This window comes from Nicotiana tomentosiformis, chromosome 9 (assembly GCF_000390325.3).
Source record: "Nicotiana tomentosiformis chromosome 9, ASM39032v3, whole genome shotgun sequence".
Classification (NCBI taxonomy): domain Eukaryota; kingdom Viridiplantae; phylum Streptophyta; class Magnoliopsida; order Solanales; family Solanaceae; genus Nicotiana; species Nicotiana tomentosiformis.
Window position 1 is genome coordinate 3,760,353 of NC_090820.1, and position 21,480 is coordinate 3,781,832.

At 40.0% G+C, this 21,480-nt stretch overlaps 1 protein-coding gene and 1 pseudogene across 1 annotated transcript in view; one reads left to right on the forward strand and one right to left on the reverse strand.

Moving 5' to 3' along the window:
- The first annotated feature begins 233 nt into the window (after positions 1-233).
- The window catches only part of LOC104085624 (probable pre-mRNA-splicing factor ATP-dependent RNA helicase DEAH9), a 200,141-nt gene continuing 178,894 nt past the window's right edge, over positions 234-21,480 (forward strand). Inside the window, exon 1 of the mRNA XM_070186211.1 lies at positions 234-294. The gene's annotated coding sequence lies outside the window, so the exon portion shown is untranslated. The remainder of the gene's footprint in view (positions 295-21,480) is intronic.
- LOC104086663 (uncharacterized) lies at positions 18,052-19,934 on the reverse strand (annotated as a pseudogene).

A 21,480-nucleotide genomic window follows, 5' to 3' on the forward strand; every position in this document is an offset into this window, starting at 1 on the left:
AACCCATTACTGAAATTCGATTTATAGAATGATTGTCGAAACACGATTTATACAACGCGTTAACCCAATGCGATTTGTGTTGAACTAGAGACACAAATCGCAAATACAAACACAATTTCCCCTTTGTTTCGGCTAACAGTTTCCCCCTCCACGATGAGAATACAAACTCCGCCATTTTTTACGGCGAATGGAGATTGGAGATTACTCAGCTCAAAGATAACCTACGTTCAACCTCCAATTCCTTCACAGTTTCAAAGCCCCAGTCCCATTCCCCTCAAAATCTTCTGATTTTAAGTAATTTTATAAACAATCCACTGATACTATGTCGTTATGAGCACGAACGTTTCCATTCTTTTAAAATATATATTTCTATTATAAAATAAAAAATAAAATAAAAACTAAGTTCATGAAAATAATACTACTGCATTAAATGAAAAACCACACTCAATAAAACTCTTCCAACAACAGTAATAAAGTTAATCCTATCATGTGTTAGTATCATTATTTATAGTTGGTATTTTTCTAGCTTTTTATCTTCCTTTCTACACAAATGGTAGTAAAATCTTTGTTTAAAATAAAGACTTCAAATAACTATTTGTTTATCCAAAAAACGGATAACAATTGAATTTATATGCGACTCTAAGGATACGTGATATAACTTGGCACAAATTGAAGAAATATATTTATTAATATTGAAATCAACTGTAAAAGAAATAAATGCAAACCAAGTGAATTAATTAGCCTTGGCCCTCAGGTTCGATCACCCTCGAACCAAGTGAAGATTCCGCTAGTATATGAACAGACTAACAAAATATTGAAAGCCGAATGAAGATAGTATATAGCTTTGTATTGCGTGGATGTTCCCCCTCTACAAATGTTAAGACCCCCTTTATATAGTAGGAAAGTCCTACTCTCAATATAATTCTAAATACAATAAGGAATTCCATGATAGATTAATTAATTGGCATCTCCTTGATATGCGCCGAGATTTTCGCCGAGATTCTCGCCCAATTGCGGATATTTCGACTTTCTATTTTTTGGCTCGATAAGCTTTCCTCGATTTTGACCGATCTCGATCTTGATCAATCTTTATTTTGCTCGATCTCGATCTTGGCCGATCTCGATCGGTCTCTGGGTCACGAGCCGGACAATCTAACTTCGCATCATGGCTCGATATCACACGAGGTTGAACCTTGGTCTATCATGTTTCAGTCTCGATTAGTCATACGAAGGGCAAGCTCGGTTTTGACCGTATACAGATAGTCCCCTCGTTTCTCGGAAAGAAAATGGCGAGAAACGATATGAATTTCTGAACTCCGACTCGATGGGGAATGGCGTCAGCGACGAGCCCGATTATGACGTATGCGACGAAACGTCCCATCGGTCCAGTTACCAAGGGATTAAATGCATATCAGTTTCTGGTCGGCCATTATCGATTCCGAACCGTCACCAGCAACCTATAAGAATCCTAGATTTCTTCATTCAAACTTTACACTCACAGCTCTTTCTACTCTTGCTTCTTTTTCAGAAAATCCCTTTGTTTCATAATTTTCACGCCCAAATTTCTAGAACTCTAATCAAATCGTATACCATCCTAATTCTCTTTTCCCTTGTTCATTAATGGCGAAAACCTCCAAAATCGTGCCGCAAAAAGAGGCCACTTCTTCATCACGACCAGCCGGTGGTGAGGCTGCGGCGGAACCCCACCCTAAGAAATTCGTTCCGGTAGGGTGCCCAACTGTTATTGACTTTAAGGTAGAGAAGGCCTCCTCGGTATCGGGCCGATGTGAGCCGGTCTCGAGGTACATATGCTCAATCACCGAGAAAATCCTCGACAAAGTGAAAGAGGAATGCAACTGAGGAAAAAAGCATGTGGTAGTCCCATCGCTTGAGGAATCGATTACTACCCACATGGAGGGGTTCCTAAGTGTTTATACTTACCCTTTCACGTTGGGCCCCTTAGACCATGTCATCGTCGCCTTCTATAAAAGATACGACGTAACTCTCGGCCATATCCATCATTCCCTTTGGAGAATAGTGATTCTCCTCCGATTCTTCACAAGCAAAATCGAGGGGTGTCTTTTCACCCTCGATCACCTTATGTGCCTTTACAGGCCCGATTCTATCGAGGAGGGCTAATCAAGCTTGCTCGCCGAGCCAACAAAGCCCTGTTCTCGAGCATAGATGAAACTCGTGACCGAGGTTGGATGGGCCGATTTGTCCGAATAAGGACTTCGAACCTGATCCCAGCTGAAGACATGCCGTTTCCTGAGAAATGGAACATGAATCGTGAGTGGTATTTCCCTTTGAACGTTCAATTTTGTTGTTTTACTTCATATCTTCTCTCCTCATCTATATGTTTGGGGTTGCAGCTGTGGCCTGATGTCGGAACCGATTTCGAAACTCAAGCAATGGGTTGAGGGCCTGGTGTCGCAAAAAACATACTCCGAGCGTGCTTGGGCCGAGTTATCGAAGAGTCGATGGGAGGCCCTCAATCATGGTGAGTTCCTCTCTTGGAACAGTTATCGTTCGAGCTTCGTCTCTTGCTTACTTTCTTTTTTTCCTTTGTAGGCCTCGGGAAGGATGTTGCGATGAGGCCCCCATCTGCTGATGAAGAAGTCATTCCATCTGCTCCAAAGCAGGCCAAATAAAAGAAGAGAAAAAGGGGCTCCTTGTTCCCCGGTCTCTAGAAAGAAAAAATCGACGAGGAAGTCTCGCAAGCCCAAGGGGGACACTGGTGCTATGCCTTTGGACTTAATCCGTTGATTAATGGATGAGTACGAAGATGAAGATATTTCCAAACTAGTGGCCCGTGTGCGGGTTGGTGTTTCGATACAAAAGTTTTCCGAATCGGCGGAGGTTGGTGAGGGAGCTTTGGCCATAGTTCCTGAACTAGTAAGAGTTGAAGCCACTCCATCCCAAGCTAAGATGGTTGAGAGAGAGACCAGGCTCGAGGTTTCCCGGGCAGCGAAAGAAATCCCGAGGGACGAGCTCGGACTGATCGATATTTTTGAATCCCCTCAGATTTCGGACACTATGATCCGCGAGGCCAATACGTTGGAAGGTCGCTCTTACGAAGGTATTCAAGGGGCGACCGATATCCATGGCTTCTTGGATGGATTTGAGTTCGCTGCTTCGGAGGATGCCACCGGTTTTGGTGGTTTACCGGTACCGAAAAGAGTACCGTCATCGGGCGCTACCGGTTCTTCATCGAGCCCAAAATTGGTGGACCGATGCCCGACCCAAGTGTTAACCCCGACCGCAGGCGGAATATAGTGCTTTCTATCCCGGAGGATGCCCGGATTTTCTCTCCCCCTGTGTGGATTGCTAGCTACCTCAGATCCTTGGTGACCGAGGAAGATCAAGCCATGATGAACGGGGTGGGGGCCGCTTGACTTTTTAGTGAGGCCAACATGCTATGAATTGGGTATCTTCGAGGGTCTCTCCATTATTCATTTTAAACTCGGAGTTGTAGATAATTCTCACATCTTCTTCCTTATTTGCAGGCTTCGGTGTTGCATCATGAGGCTTTCCTCTGAATTCGGGAGGAGCACAAGGCTGAGGTTCGGGACCTCACTGAGAAAAATAATACTTACAAGCTTCTTAGTGAGAAGCTTGAGGCTGATTTAGTGACGGCTCAGGATGAACATGCCGAGATGGCGAGCATGTATTCTGAGTTCTTCATGATAGTGAATATGAATTGGATATAACTACTAATGATCCGATTCTGTAGGTTCGATAGAGGCTCGAACAAATCGGACGGCTCCAGACGCAGGTAGATGTGATATAGGCCGAGGCAGAATAATTCAAAAAGAACATGGACATCCTAGCCTCGAAAAAGGAAACCATCCAAGCGCAATTAGAGTTGGCCGAGACCCAGCTTCAAGTTGCAAAGGAAAAAGCCTCGGTGCATGTCACGACCCAAGCCGATGGGCCGCGACGGGCACCCGGTATCTTACTCAACTGAGTACCAACATAACGTATCTTTCTTATTACATCATCATATATACGTGACATACGGGCCTAATAGGCCAACATCATTATTTATAAACTCAAAATATAGGCCGACAAGGCCGTACAATATTTTACGTACACGACATATGTCTACAAGCCTCTAAGAGTACATAAATATCATAAAGGTCGGGACAGGGCCCCGCCATACTAATCAGATCACAAAGAAACTAGTATTTTACCCATAATCAATAGCACAATGTAACCTCAACCTTGAATAAATATTCAAAAGTTACCAAATTCTAGTGAAACCAGATATAAGTCACCCAACATTTCAAATAGCCCGCTAAGCATGGATAGTAGAATTTAAGGCTACAAAATAGACAAGAATAGAATTTCACTCGCATGCTATGACTCGACAACAACACATAGATGCTCGTCACCTCACCTATACATCATATTTAACAACCAAACACGTAACAAATAAACACATAATACCTATTCCCTCAAGCCAAAGTTAGACACGACACTTACCTCGATTCGCAGGCCACTCACTGCTCAAGTACCGCTTTTCCTTTAGAATTCACCTCCAATTCACTCGTATCTAGTCACAAATAGCTTAATACTATCAATTATCGCTAAAGGAATCAACTTTAATGAATAATTACAGATTTCCCAAATTTTCCCAAAAAGTCAAAACCCGACCCCGGGCCCGCTTGGTCCAAACTCGAGGTTCGGACCAAAATTCGTTTACCCATTCACCCCGAGCGCGAGTATGTAATTAGTTCCGGAATCCGACCTCAAATCGAGGTCTAAATCCCCAAATTTGTAAAATTTCCAATTCTCCCAAAATCCCTAATTTCTACCCTTGAAGAACAAGATTAAAGACTAGGAATTCAATAAATGATGATGGAAATTGAAGAAAGAAAGTTAGAAAGTGCAAACCTATGATTGGGTGTCGAAATCCTTCTTCAAAAATCGCCCTAGGTCGAGTTCTATGGAAGAAAATATGAAATTTTGAACAAATCCCGTTTTGAAGTCTGCTTTAAAACAATGGACAGGCCTTCATCGCGTTCGTGAGACGCCTGTCGCGGTCGCGATGCACACCGTCCTAAGGCCTTAGTGTTCGCGAGTCTTTCTACGCCTTCACGTAAGGCAACTCCCCCCAAGCCTTCGCGTTCGCGACCCAGTGGACGCGTTCGCATAGAAGAACATGACCCCCTCCCCCAAGTCCCTTAAACTATCGCGTTCGCGGGAGACTGATCGCATTCGCGAAGGGTACCACCCCCAATGCTTCACGTTCGCGAAGAAGAAAATTCCCCTGCCCCCATTTTACCTTTCGCGTTCGCGACACTACCTACGCGAACGCAAAGAAGGGCACACCAGAACAGCTGTTGCAGCAAAAATCTCAGATTTTCTAAGTGCAAATTACCCCGCAGCCTATCCGAAACTCACCCGAGTCCTCGGGGCTCCAAACAAAACATGCGCACAAGTCTAACAACATCATACGGACTTGCTCGTGCGATCAAATTACCAAAATAACACCTAAAACTACGGATTTAGCATCAAAATCAATGAAATTCTCAAGAACACTTAAAGTTACTATTTTCTCAACCGAAGGTCCGAATCACGTCATTTAAACTCTGTTTCTCACCAAATTTCACAGACATAGTTCAGGTATTATAAAAGACTTGTACCGGGCTCCGGAACCAAAATACGGGCCCGATCAAAATCAAGCATTAAGCATATACTTTAAAACTATTAATTTTCTGAAATTCAATTTTAGTCAAAAATTTATTTCTCGGGCTATGGACTTACGCCCAAGTCCCATAATTCGATACGGATCCACAGGGACCGTCAAAATACGGATCCGGACCCGTTTACCAAAAATATTGATCGAAGCCAAATAAAATTAATTTTTTAAGGCATAAATTCTTGTTTTCATCAATTTTCAATATCAAGCTTTCCGGAAACATGCCCGGACTGTGCACGCAAATCGAGAAGGATAAATATAAGATTTTTAAGGCTTAAGAGGGCATATTCGAGGTCTAAAATATAAGATGACCTCTTGGGCCATCACAAGAGTGCACCATCGAGGTGTCTCACAAGGAGATGCATTACCATGTTTGCTCTATCCTTCGGAAACGTTAACTAACTCTACCAATCCATCCACTATTTTGGGTTACTCTATCCCCAGCCGGATCCTGATAAATCGTCCTTCTCTTAAACTATGTCTGCTAGCTCCCATAGGGCATAACTAAGATCGATGTGGCCGATTGTACATACATCTGTCACTGTTGAAGGTAACTCAAAATGCTTATATCTCCTTTCCTGAATGGTAAATAATTATAATCTTTATTACCTGGATACTCGTACCCTTTTTCATCTTGCTTCGTTTACTTTTTGAAACTTGTATTTATCTTCTGAATCTCTCATTGTCTTTCACCATAAAGGTGGATAAATATTCTTGCCTTAAGGTTCCTTATCAAGAGGCTTACACGTCTTAGTGTACACATGATCTGCTGAATACCTCATATTTATACATCATAAGCATGATGCAAAAATTGCGTTCCTCTGACTCAACTCTTCCACAGCTATATCTCTTACCAACCGTCTTTCTAGATGTAGGCATTATTGTATTACGAATAAAATAGAGTTTAGAAAATTGAGTTCTTACAACTGAGCTCTACCACACGATCTAGAGTAAGAAAAAATAATGACAATCCTAAATGCCCTGTAGCCTCCTGCTTATAAGTGTGGAGCACGACACACCCATAAACAAGACTCTACTAGACACGACTTGTAGACTTCCTAGGACAGAACTGCTCTGATACCACTTTTGTCATGACCCAAGCCGATGGGCCGCGATGGGCACCTGGTACCTTACTCAACCAAGTACCAACGTAACATATCTTTCTTATTACATCATCATATACACGTGACATACGGGCCTAATAGGCCAACATCATCATTTATAAACTCAAAACATAGGCCGACAAGGCCGTACAATCTTTCACGTACTCGACATATGTCTACAAGCCTCTAAGAGTACATAAATATCATAAAGGTCGGGACAGGGCCCTGCCATACTAATCAGTACATGTCCTAATTATACTGACCATATAAGAAACTCCGGAACAAATGGAGTGCACTAATATCTTCCGCTGAGCTGATCACCTACTTGGAGGACTCTCGACTTGTCTATCGAGACCTGCGGGCATGAAACGCAGTATCTCAGGCAAAAGGGACGTTGGTAAAAATAATGTACCGAGTATGTAAGGAATGAAAACCAGTAAATAATAGACATGAGAGAAACATGGAGTAAAAGACTCGACATGTACGTCTGCATAGCTCTATGAATTATTTTATTTTTATAATGTCATGCATATGCGTATAAATGCCATACCATGCATTGGTATATGCGTTCATAACATCATCAAGCCTCTGAGGGCATCCCACCATATCATTTCGGCCACTGTGGGAAAATTATCAACGTATACCAGCTGATCAGGTGGTGGTGCGTATATAACACCATAACATTTTTCCATATTCCATATACATATAATATATGCATATATAACGCCATCTGGTCATAGGTCAATGTACATGTATAAATGCATGAAATACATAAGAATTACGTTCATAAGTTTTCTTAGATTGTCATAAAATCAATATATCTTTCGGATAAATTTTATCAAATATGTATTTTTCTGAGACCCATGAACAGAAGATATAATAATAATTCACATGAGGAATCAATAACATAGACATCCCTAATACTTTTATGAATAGAGTCATTTATAAAAATTGTGCGTTTACTCTTTTCGTTTGTATCATATGGATCATGCCAAAAAGAAAGAAGGGATAACCTTAACATACCTAGAGTAGGAAAAAATTCGTATGATGTTCTTGGAAAAGGTTGCACCGTACTCCTTCAGAACCCCAAAATTTTTGCGTTGCTAATTGTGCTAAGAAACTTCGTTGGATTTTGGTTGAATAAATCAAGTTGTCAATGTAATGTTTAGAATCTGATTGAAGTGGTTTGAGAATGAAATTTGTTGAAATCTTATAAGAATTGCTAATTTCTCAATTTTGATTGTTGTGTGGATAAGGAATTGTAGGAATTTTGGTTGAATATTTATTAAAGTAAAGATTTGCTGCCTCCCAAACATATGCACTTCCATTTCCATTTTATGATTGAAGGGAGGTTATTGCTTTGTCAAATATAGTTGGCCCCACTTTGATGACTAATGTCACATAATCTTACTAAATATTTGCCACCTTTCAAGTATTATAAAAGAGTCACAATGTTTAGATTAACGGGCTGCCACATTTTTGTAGTCCAAACTTTATCCAAAATCACTATTAATTAACTACTAATCTTATGATTAATTTAATAATCTCTCACTATCCAATAATTAACCAATTACCCACATAATTAAGAATTACCTCAAATTACTTAAAATACTATTCACTTTTAACATACCTTATACATCTTACTATCATGGTCATGTAGTACCTTGTATGTCACTAATCCATAAATATCGGGTATTATAGCTCGGACTATATTTTTTTTTCTAAATCGACATTCTTCAATGAAACTCATTATCTTTGATTCGTTCACCCTTTAACCTTCACGACACTTTACTTATTGCGAGTTATAAGTAGCATAAATGCTTATAACCTCAAAAATAATCTCATCCCCGAGTCTACGTCGATTAAATTACGACGAAGCTTTTACGTACGAAAATGCGAGATGTAATATCTCATTTTCGAGCTTTCATCAATTTACTTATGACATATTTTTACGTACGAAAATATGGGGTGTAACAGTGTAGGTCGAGAAGATCAAAGAGCTTCAGTCTCGGTTGGATTTGGCCGTTTCTGATAAGGCAAGTTTGCCCAACGAACTTGAAGTGGCCAGGTCTGAGGTGGCCATGGCCAAATCTGAGGTGACCGTGGCCAACACAAAAGCTGATGCCAAAGTGGCCCAGTTTAGGGTCGATGTCGAGGCCATCCATGCCAAGGACAAGGGCATGGTAGATCATGCAAAATGGCAAGCTCGAAGGGAAACCCTCGAGGGAGTTCATGCCCAGGGTTTCGATAATACGACTGAGATCGAAAATGCCAAATCAGAGGAAGCCAGGGCCCGGAGGCTAGCCTTCCCTGAGGAAGACTCTGAGAGCTCAAGTGAATTCGAAGATGGTGAAAATCCCGAGGATGGAGATGCAACCTCCGATGAAGACTAAGCCACTTAGGATTTTTTGTTTATCTTTTGAATTTTTTCTGAGGCCGTTTTTGGCCATTGTAAATTTTTGTATTAGGCCAATTTGGCCTTTGTAAAAAACTATTGTATATAAATTTAAGGCTTTTCTTTCCCTTTCGGCTCTCATATTTTTCCTTTGCTTTGTCATTTATATTTACAAAGGTTGAAAATGCCTTAGCATGAAATAAGGTTGTGTTCGAGGGTTCGAACAAACCTTGCCTTTACTGCCTTTCTGGGTTAAAGTGTTATTGGGGTTCGATGTTACCAAAGTATTTTTCCCGAAAACATCTTAAGTTTGAGATTTTGCCAAGGGTAGCCTTTAGAACCGGTTTGGGAAAGATTTCTCTTTTTTGAAGGCCTATTTTTGTTACGGATTTCGGACGTCTTCGAGCCATGTTAAATTGGCCGTAGCCTTTTAGTTTGGGAGCTATCAATTAGGTTTGTTTTCCCGTTTTATCTGGGCTTGCCTGAGATAATAGTTCCCGAGTAGGGTGGCCGTGCCCTTTAGAAATCGGGGTGTTGCCTATTAGGTCTTTTGCTCCTGAGGCCCGATGACTTGGGCTGTTTGAGTCGGATGGCAGTCCCCGAGTGAGGGAGAGATCGTTCGTATTCTGGTTAAGTATTGCCCTTGGGCTTGTTATTTTCGGAAGTACGGAGCTCTTTAAGAGATGTAAAGAGAGAAGATAAAATATTTTTAGATCGTTCGTATTCCGTTTAGGAATTTCCCTTGGGCTCGTTATTTTTGGAAATACGAAGCTCTTTAAGAGATATAAAGAGAGAAGATAAAAAATTTTTAAAGCATAAGATGTTTTTAAGGAAGATACTTCTCTTTATTCTCGATCGAAACAGAGCTTGATCAATCTACGTGGGCACAGTTCGTTTTGACTGTTTGACCCTTATAATAAATCCTATCTATCGAGACCCTCCCTTTATAAAGTAGTTTCCTCGCTAGAGTTGATATTCGAAGATAACCCATATTCGAGGGTAGCCCCTAGTATTCGAGGTTGATTGCAAAGGAGCCTCGGATATTGTTGAATGGATCTTCGATGTCGATTCGTAATCGGGCTTGATTCTAAGTTAGCACGATTCATTGTTGCCTCATCAAAAACCTCGTCGAAAAAACCCATTTGTGACAAAATCGGTCTGAGGGAAAAAGAGTTCAACACGTACTTTCAGACCTAAAGACTTCATGCCGTTTGCTGAAAAATCCATCGTCATTTCTTGTCGACCACCTCCAAGTGTTAATCTGAAATAGAAAAGGAATGGGAAAGGGGCGTACCTTAGCAGTAGTACCGTTTTAGGTGAGATATGTTCCAATTGCTCGGTAGTTGTTCCCCATTCATCGTTTTGAGCTTGTAGGACCCTTTTTCGGTGACCTCGAGAATTTGGTATGGTCTTTCCCAATTCGAACTCAATTTTCCTTCATTGGGATTTTGGGTGTTGAGGGTGACATTTCTTAGCACTAAGTCCCCGGCGTTAAAATATCGAAGATTGGCTCTTCGATTGTAGTATCTCTCGATCCGTTGCTTTTGGGCGGCCAGTCGAATGAGGGCTGTTTCATGCCTTTCATCCAATAGTTCTAGGCTCGTATTCATGGCCTCGTCATTTGACTCCTTTGTTGCATATCGATACCGGATACTCGGCTCTCTGACCTCGACCTGTATTAGAGCTTTGGCGCCATAAACAAATGAGAATTGGGTAGCCCCGGTACTAGACTCCGAGGTTGTGCGGTATGCCTAGAGAACTTCGGGTAGAATTTCCTTCCACTTTCCTTTGGCGTCGGTTAGCCTCTTCTTAAGATTTTGGATGATGGTTTTGTTGGTCGATTCGTCTTGCCCGTTCCTGCTGGGATGATAAGGTATTGATAGTATTCTTTTGATCTTGTGATCCTCGAGAAATTTGGTTACTATGCTGCCGATGAAATATTTTCCATTATCAAACACAATTTCGAATGGCATCCCGAATCGACATATGATGTAATCCCAAATGAAGTCGATGACTTCCTTCTCCCTAACTTTTTCGAAGGCTTGTGCTTCAACCCACTTAGAAAAATAATTAGTCATAAATAAAATAAATTGAGCTTTACCTGGTGCCCATGGAATAGGGCCAACGACGTCCATTTCCCACTTCATGAATGGCCATGGTGACAAAACTGAATGGAGCAGTTCCCTAGGTTGGTGAATCATTGGTGCATGCCTTTGACATTTGTCACATTTTCGAACAAACGCTTTTGCGTCTTTTTCCATGCCGATCCAGTAATAACCAGCTCTAATTACCTTTTAAATCAATGATTCGTCACCGGAGTGATTTTCGCAAGTGCCCTCGTGAACTTCCCTCAGAACATACTCGGTGTATTCTAGTCCCAGACATATTGCTAATGGACCATCGAACATTCTTCTAAACAAGGTTCCATCTTCTGACAAGGTGAATCGTGCTGCCTTTGTGCGCAAGGCCCTCGATTCTTTCGGATATGAGGGAAGCTTTCTAGTTTTCAAATACTCTATGTATTTATTTCTCCAATCCCAGGTCAAGCTTGTGGAATTTATCTCGGCGTGGCCTTCTTCGACTACTGACCTCATGAGTTGCACGACGGCCCCCGAATCGAGCTCGTTGTCCTCGACCGATGATCCTAAGTTTGCGAGGGCATCGACCTCACTATTTTGATCTCGAGGCATATGTTGCAAAGTCCATTCCTTAAATCGGTGCAAAGTTACTTGTAACTTATCTAGGTATCTTTGCATTCGTTCTTTCCTAACTTCGAAGGTTCCGTTAACCTGATTCACCACGAGGAGGGAGTCGCATTTGGCTTCGATCACCTCCGCTCCCAAGCCTTTCGCTAGTTCGAGACCTGCAATTATAGCCTCATATTCGACCTCGTTGTTAGTCAATTTCACAGTTCTAATAGATTGTCTAACCACGTTGCCTGTGGGTGGTTTTAGTACGATGCCGAGTCCGGATCTTTTCGCGTTCGAGGCACCGTCCATGAAGAGGGTCCAGATTCCCGAGGACGTATCCGAGTTTATCAGTAGTTCCTTTTAGACCTCGGGTACTAGGGCCGGTGTGAAGTCAGTAATGAAGTCTGCCAAAATTTGTGACATAATTGCTGTTCGGGGTCGATATTCAATATCATACCCGCTGATTTCTACGGCCCATTTGGCCAACCGTCCCGAAAGCTCGGATTTATGCAAAATATTTCAAAGTGGATAAGTTGTTACAACACATATGGGGTAACATTGAAAGTATGGTTTTAGTTTCCTAGTGGCGTTTATCAAAGCGAGCGCCAATTGTTTTTGGTGGGGATATCGAGTTTCGGCCTCACCTAAGGTCCGGCTAACATAATAAATAGGAAATTACGTACTTCGTTCTTCTCGGACTAGGACTCCACTCACCGCTACCTTCGATACCGCCAAATACAAGTAAAGCTGTTTGTTTGTCCTTGGCGTGTAAAGCAGCGGTGGGCTCGATAAGTATCGCTTAAGCTCTTCCAAGGCCTGCTGGCATTCCGGGGTCCATGTGAAGTTATTTTTCTTTCTTAGCAACGAGAAAAATTGGTGGCCCTTATCGGAGGACCTCGAGATGAATCGCCCCAGGGTGGCCATGCGCCCGGTTAACCTCTGCACGGCCTTTATGCTATCAACTACTGTGATGTCATCGATAGCTTCGATCTTGTCGGGATTAATCTCGATTCCTCGGTTGGATACCATAAATCCGAGAAACTTGCCCGACCCGACCCCGAATGCGCATTTTTTCGGGTTCAGCTTCATGTTGTACTTTCTCAATATACTGAGAGTTTCCTGCAAGTGCTTCAAATGGTCCTCTGCTCGCAGAGACTTAACTAGCATGTTATCAATGTAAACTTCCATAGATTTCCCTATTTTTTCTTCGAACATCCGATTTACTAGGAGTTGATAAGTGGCACCGGCATTTTTTAAATCCAAATGGCATTACATTATAGCAATAGGTACCATACTTAGTGATAAACGAGGTCTTTTCCTGATCATCCTTGTTCATTTGTATTTGGTTATACCCAGAATAGGCATCGAGAAAACTGAGGATCTCGTGGCCGGCTGTGGCATCGATCATGCAATCGATATTAGTCAAAGGAAAAGAATCCTTGGGGCATGCTTTATTTAGATCTTTGTAATCTACACACATTCTAAGTTTGTTTCCTTTTTTAGGGACTACCACTACATTTGCTAACCATTCAGGGTATTTTACTTCACGGATGGACCTTATTTTAAGAAGCTTGGTTACCTCGTCTTTGATGAAAGCATGTTTGACCTCGGACTGGGGTATTCTTTTTTGCTTCACCGGATGAAACTTCGGGTCCAAGCTTAGTTTATGGGTGGTGATTTCTGGTGGGATCCCTGTCATGTCGAGATGGGATCAAGCGAAATAATCCATGTTAGCTATAAGAAATTGAATAAGCCTTTTTCTGAGCTCGGGATTTAACCCTATGCCCAGGTATACCTTTCGTTCGGGTAGATGTTCGATTAGTATTACTTGCTCCAGCTCTTCGACCGTTGATTTGGTAGCGTCGGAGTCATCGGGGACTATGAAGGATCGAGGGAATCTATAATCCTCATCTTCGTCAGTCCCCTGTTTCTCTAGTTGGGTCGAGGCCGACGTTTGTGATTGCTATTTGGCCTCCTATTTTCCCTTCGAATTTGACCCCTTCGTCGATGAGAGTGTAGATATCAGAATTATTTCGTCAATAATAAACATTTTCTTTGCGGCGGGTTGCTCCCCGTAGACTGTTTCGATTCCCTCTAGTGTTGGGAATTTTAGAACCCGGTGAAGGGTCGATGGCACTTCTCTCATGTTGTGGATCCATGGTCTCCCGAACATGGCGTTATACCTCATGTCGCCCTCGATCACATGGAACTTCGTCTCTTGGATGGTCCCGAACACGTTTACCGGCAAAGTTATCTCGCCCTTAGTGGTTTCACATGCCATGTTGAATCCGTTTAGTAATCGGGCCGCGGGCACGACTTGGTCTTGTAGATCGAGTTGTTCTATGACCCTCGATCGAATGATGTTGGCCGAACTACCTGGATCAATTAACACACGTTTAACTTGAGTCCTATTCATGAGTACAAATATTACCAGTGCATCGTTATGGGGTTGTATGATTCCTTCTGCGTCTTCGTCGTTGAACGACAGGTTCCTTTTGGTATGTAATCCTGAGCCCGAGATCGCTTTTCCCTTGTGATTGACACCTTAGTGCATTTTAACACTGGCCCTTGGGGAACATCGATCCCTCCAACAATCATGTGAATAACGTGTTGCGGTCCTTTTTGCTCATTTTGTCTGTTAAACTCTCTGTTTTTGAAATGATTCTTGGCCCGATCGCTTAGAAACTCCCAAAGGTGCCCTTCATTGAATAACCGGGCTACTTCTTCTCTCAATTGTTTGCAATCTTCCATTCAGTGTCCATGGGTGCCATGATACTTACATACTTGATTGGGATTCCTCTGGGCTGGATCGGTCTGCAGAGGTCGGGGCCATTTAGTATCCTTGATGCGTTCGATAGCCGATACAATGGCAGATGCATCAATATTGAAGTTATAATTCTGATAATTGCGGTGCTTCCTTAGGTCCGGTATGCCTGTCGAAACCATCTTTGCTCATGAGCCCTCGAGAGCTCTGACCCCGATCATTTCTCCTTACACCTCGTACGGAGTTGTGCCCTGGTCTGTTGCCCCTACGATCTCTAGTATATGGCTAATATCGATTCCTGTTCGACCTTGGTTCTCGATCAACATCCCTTTTGGTAACAAACCCGGAAGGAGCCCCCAGCTGGTCGTCTTCGACTCTAATCTTCTATTGATATCGATTATGTACATCGACCCAGGTAACAGCCGGGTACTCAATCAAGTTCTACTTTTAACTGTTGTGAAGCCACTGAGCTTCGTTCATTTAGTCCTTGAGTGAAAGCTTGAACGGCCTAATCATCGGCGACCGGTGGTAGATCCATTCGTTCCATTTAGAACCGAGACACAAACTCTCTAAGCATCTCGTTATCTTTCTTCTTTACCTTGAAAAGGTCTGACTTCCTAGTCTCGACCTTTATGGCTCCGACGTGTGCTTTTACAAAAGAATCTGCAAGCATGGCAAAAGAATCGATAGAGTTAGGTGATAAATTATGGTACCATATCATTGCTTCCTTTGACAGGGTTTTTTCGAATTTCTTTAGTAACACAGATTCGATCTCGTCGTCCTCTAGGTCATTCCTTTAAATCGGACACGTGTAAAAGGTGACATTCTCATTGGGGTCGGTCGTTCTATTATACTTACAAATCTCGGGCATGCGGAACTTCTTGGGGATCAGTTTGGGAGCCACGCTCGGGGGGAAAGGTTTTTGTACGAACTTTTTGGAATCCAAACCCTTCAATATTGGTGGTGCCCCCGGGATCTGTTCAACCCTGGAGTTATAAGTTTCCACCTTCTTGTTGTTTGCTTCGATCTTCTTTTCTCCTGACTCTATCCGCTTTGTCAGCTCCTCGAGCATTTTTATAATTTCGGAATTAGTCCTTGATTCTTGTTCATTTGACCTTACCGTGGCAGGCCCCATTCTGTGGGTGACTTCTTGGGGTGGACCGGGCTCAGCCCTACTCCGGTGCCTGGGTTTGGCTTTGCAACTGAGCTATTACCACCTGTTGAGCTTACAACATTTCGAAGATCATGCGTAGGCTGATCCCGTCTTCTCCGATATTTTGAGTATTTCAAGTTGCAGTTCGGGTTCCACCATGGACGCTATTTTTTAGACCAGTATGCTGATTTGCGTCGATGGCCACATGTGAATTAACGTCAAGCGGATCCACGGCCCGAGTCCCAACGGGGTCAGCAGGTGGCCTTACATCACTGGGCGTCACGTTGTTATTCTCACCTTGATGGCCAGATCCATTATCGATATGCATGGGCAGTAATTGAGAGTTCGTCATCTTTAGCCTGAAATCAAAGGCACTTCAAAGAGCAAGTGTAAAATTGTGTGTTTTATAGAGATTTATATCAAATAACCACTATTATCCTTAGCTCCACGGTGGGCGCCAAACTATTTACCCGAAAAATGGATAACAATTGAATTTATACGCGGCTCTAAGGATACGTGATATAACTTGACACAAATTAAAAAAATATATTTATTAATATTGAAATCAACTGTAAAAGAAATAAATGCAAACCAAGTGAATCAATTAGCCTTGGCCCTCAGGTTCGATCACCCTCGAACCAAGTAAAGATTCTGCTAGTATATGAATAGAGTAACAAAATATTGAAAGCCGAAAGAAGATAGTATATAACTTTGTATTGCGTGGATGTTCCCCCTCTACAAATGATAAGACCCCCTTTGTATAGTAGGGACGTCCTACTCTCAATATAATTCTAAATACAATAAGGAATTTCATGATAGATTAATTAATTGGCCTCTCCTTGATATGCGCCGAGATTTCCGCCAAGATTCTCGCCCAATTGCGGATATTCCGGCTTTCTGTTTTTTGGCTCGATAAACTTTCCTCGATCTTGGCGGATCTCGATCTTGATCTGTCTTTATTTTGCTCGATCTCGATCTTGGCCGATCTCGATCTTGATCGATCTCTGGATCACGAGCCCGACAATCTAACTTCACATCATGGCTCGATATCACACGAGGTTGAACCTTGGTCTATCATGTTCCAATCTCGATTAGTCATACGAAGGGCAAGCTCGGTTTTGACCATATGCACTACTATTTCTAAACCTAATAACAAACACTATTTGTAGAAAACAAAATAATAGAAATACTTGCTTAATCAAAATTAAGAATAGCCAAATAATATAAATTATCAATCAAATTTCTAAAGAAACAATTACCAAATTATACGCCCATAGCTATGCTCTATAGTCATAATCTTGTTATTCAGTTGGATAATTTGAATTCTTTCATTGTATCTAAAGTTTGAAGATCCTATTTCTTAAAGCCATAATCATCCCCTTTTTTAACCATGGCCAAAGCTGGAGAGGATTTCCTCAGCTCAAATCTCATTGTCGAAGTGAATTAAATTTAAGAATGAGTAATTGTTAATCTTTTATTGCAAAATACCCAGAAGGAATTTAAAGGACACAATATTAACTTTAAGAATGAGTAATTGTTAATGTTTTGCCGCAAACACCCACAATTAAAACAATTATTTTTAAAGGGAACAATATTAGAAGTATTATGATCAGAATAATAAATTAATAAGTTAATCTTCATAGATACTCTAAAGGAAATTTAAAACAATTATTAAAAGGTACACGATATATATAAGGACTTGGAAGAAGAAGATATTGTGAATCACAATTCACAAACTTTTAGGAATCCATTCCAATGTAATAGCTTTCCTAAAAATTTTATATCCCCGAATTGTGACTCTCAATTAATTCTACATATAATCACAAATAAGTTAAGTAAATAAAAAGATGCTTGTATATATTAGTAATGGCATTAAACCAATGATTACTATTGAAGCAGACATGCATCCCCAACGGAAAATCAACAAACATATTAAAGAAAGTTCACAAGAAAACCAATACACCCGCAGAAAAAGTTAACCTTATAAGTTCGGGATTATAATCCTTTTATGTTATTTGAGTTTTAAATTAATAATTTGTGCATATTTATTAGATTTTTTAATATATATACAGGATTTGAACAAAAGCTACTGGATTCCATCAACCAACTCTGTGACTCCAAATATTTTTTACGTAATTAACTTCACTATTTCCATGGAAAAACTCAGAAGTCATACATGAAATTAATCGCGAAAGAAACTATTATACGAACAAATTAACACTGCTAAATCGCATTATATAAATTGTGAAAAACGAATGGAAAAACCATTCCGATGTTTCCTTTATTTAAACTCGTAGTTTACATTATATTTAATATACTAAGGAGGAATATGATCCTTCAGTTTATCAGGAATACAACAATTGCACTCTATGCAATAAGAAGCAGATATTCTACTATCGGTAACACGACATACAACCATTGGGGCTTAATTGGTTCATTCAACGGTCCACTTGTACTCTGAGCTTCATTTGCTGCACCCAAATTCAAGTATTAATAGTGTTCTCTAAGATAATATAATGGAGATTAATTAAAATGAAAAATGCATGTTCCATAAATAAAAATAGCAAATAGAGAGCTTTTTCTTCTTCTCTTTATGTCACGACCCAATTTAGGATCATGACCGGCGCTTAGGGGCAAGTGCCTCTAAGTAAGCGCCATCGATATTTTTACAGAAAATTCGACAGAGTTTTTCCTAATTTAGGACTATCCACAGATTTTTCGTTGTTTCATTTATTACTGGGGTCGGGGGGAAGCGGTTTAGATTTACTTTTTTACTATATGAAATATCTTAATTTTATTTCTTATTTTTTAAACATTTTGAGGTTATTCATATCTTTTTCATTAGCAAAATTATCTCATGAACAAACACTAAATCGCATTATTATATCTTATATTATTGTTTAGAAATTGTTTTAGGAAGTACAAAGGCATGTATGAACTTGCCTCCTCGTACAATACATTATATGTAGACAAAAGAGTTGAGTAAACCCTGCAACTTTTGCTACTATTATTTTCTTAATTATTATTTTAACAACTAGTACTATCTATATATTATGAGAAGAGTGGAAAGTGATGGTCCATTATCTAATCTCATGTTATATAATATATTAGTATACTAAGGAGGAATATGATCTCGTTCAGTTCGAAGGCAAACAACAATAGCACTCTGCGCAAGCAGATGAAATATATATATATATATATATATATATATATATATATATATAAAATATTGTATATAATTATATATAATATTGTATGTAATCTATGTTTACTGACTAGAAAAAATAAATAATAAATTTACCTGGCTATTTGGGTAAAGATCCTACTGAAAGATGCATGCAAATAGAAGGCCTTTTTTCTTTTGTTTCGTTTTTTTTAGCGGGAAAAAGGTCCAAATTTACTCATTTACATATTATGGGAATGTCTTAACTTTATCATATGTAATACTTTGAGGTCATTTATATCTTGTCGTTAGTAAATTATCTCATATTTGCTATTCACTTCAGGAGGCTCTAGTATTGACCTTGTGGATTTCACATGTCAATTTACTTTAGGAAAAGATTGAACCATACCCGTTTTTTATTTATTTATTATGATTCAAAATTATCATTTGGAGCTAGGTGATTTGCTTATAGCAAGGGTATGAATGACCTCATAGTATAACACATGATAAAGATATTTCATACAGTACGTAACAACTACTACTTTTTACCCTTATCGCCCTAAAAAAGTTGAAGAATTAAACCAAATAGCCGCTCACCCAATCGCTTAAGCCAAAACTAGTCGGCGGAGGTATAATCTATGCATAATTTATGTATTACATATGTATAATTATATATAATTAATGTATAAACTATGTATATGACTAGAAAAAGTAAACAATAATTATGACCGGCTATTTGTGTAAAGATCCCAAAAAAATTACCAAGATGGAAAACTTACATTTGAGTAATGGGTGTGAAGGCAGAGCAGGCATATCCCTAGCAGAAACCTCTGAGAAAATCATCAGAAGCAAAAGCAAAGAAAGTTTGATAAACAAAAGATTTGTCTTGAAAACCATTTTTGATGAATTAATGAACTCTAAAATGTGTGTTGATATTGATGTCGATAATTGTGGATGATTAAAATTCCTGCATTCTTTCTCTTATTTATAGAAACTTTAGAACGAAAGATTTGGTGACCAGACCTATATCACCTATGTGCTCGTTTAGGCAACTTTAAGATAACCTTTTTCGGGAAAAATAAATATAATGGGATGCTTGTTATTTTTAAGAAGTTCAGTCGATATACTCAAATTTCTCTATAATATCCTCGTTTATCGCAATCTTTTTTCGATGCTATAATAAAGTGTTGTTCTAGAAAATATATATTGTACAATAACATAATAAATTGGTTTCAACGAAAACTTAGTTATTATATGTAACGACCCGACTTGTCGTTTTAAAAATTAACGCCCCGTTTTGTGACTTAAGGTCTCGAGCAGCTTCGTAATATGTATTATGACCCGCGGGTGTGGTCGAGTTTGATTTTCGGAAGATTCGAAAATAAATTGAAAGAACAATTTTTATCTAGAAGCTTAAATGGAAAGAGTTGACCAGAGAGTTGACTTTTGAGTAAACGACCCTGGAATGGAATTTTGATGATATCAATAACTTCGTATGGTGATTTCGGACTGAGGCGTATGTCCGGATTTGGATTTGAAAGTCCATAGGACAATTCGACGCATTTTGGCGAAAGTTGGAAAATAGACGATTTTCGAAAAATTCGATCGAAGGTTAAATTTTTGATAACGAGGTCGGAATCTGATTCTGGAAATTGGAATAGGTCCGTTATATCATTTATGATTTGTGTGAAAAATTTGAGGTCAATCGGACTTGATTCGATAGGTTTCGGCATCGAATGTAGAAGTTGGAAATTTCATAATAGACTAAAGTTTCAAGTGAGTTTGCACAAAACTTAACTTCAAATGAGCATAACTCTCATGATATGAAGTGTTATATGGTGTATTATCTATCAAATAAAAGATCATTGAGTCTAATTTCTAACGCTTCAAACCGTTCATCATTTGGACATTCCTACAAGAATTTATGATCAAATTACCAAAGGCTGGAAAAAAACGATTATGCGACCAACTCTGCGATCGCAGAATAGTTATGCGATCGTGAAACTGCTTCTGTGACCGCAAACTGGTCACAGAATGGACGAGAACAGCCCAGTTCTGGGCATCAAATTTTGCGACCATTTTGCGGCCCGCATACCCATTCTGCAATCCATTATGCAACCGCAAACCTGCTTTCGGAGGGTTGATTTTTCTATTTTCATAACGTGACCCCATTTTAATAAATAGCTTTTGGGGCTTATTTTGGGGTATTTTTTTGAGGGGTTTAGAGAGAGGTAAGAGCATTTTAGAGAGAGAAGGAGGGAATCTAACATTCTAATCATCCAATCTTCAAGAATCAAGGAAGCTAATCACAAGATCTTCATCTAAGAGGTAAGATTCAACCCCTTGTCTTCAAATTTTGAGTTTGGGGTAAAAGATTGGTGATTGGGAGTATGATTCTTGGGTGTAAGAGTATTATGTATATATGCTTGTACCAATAAGGTTTGTGGAAAGATTGTTGATATCAAATAAGTAAAGATTGAGTTGTGAAATGAAGGAAATCTTGTAGAA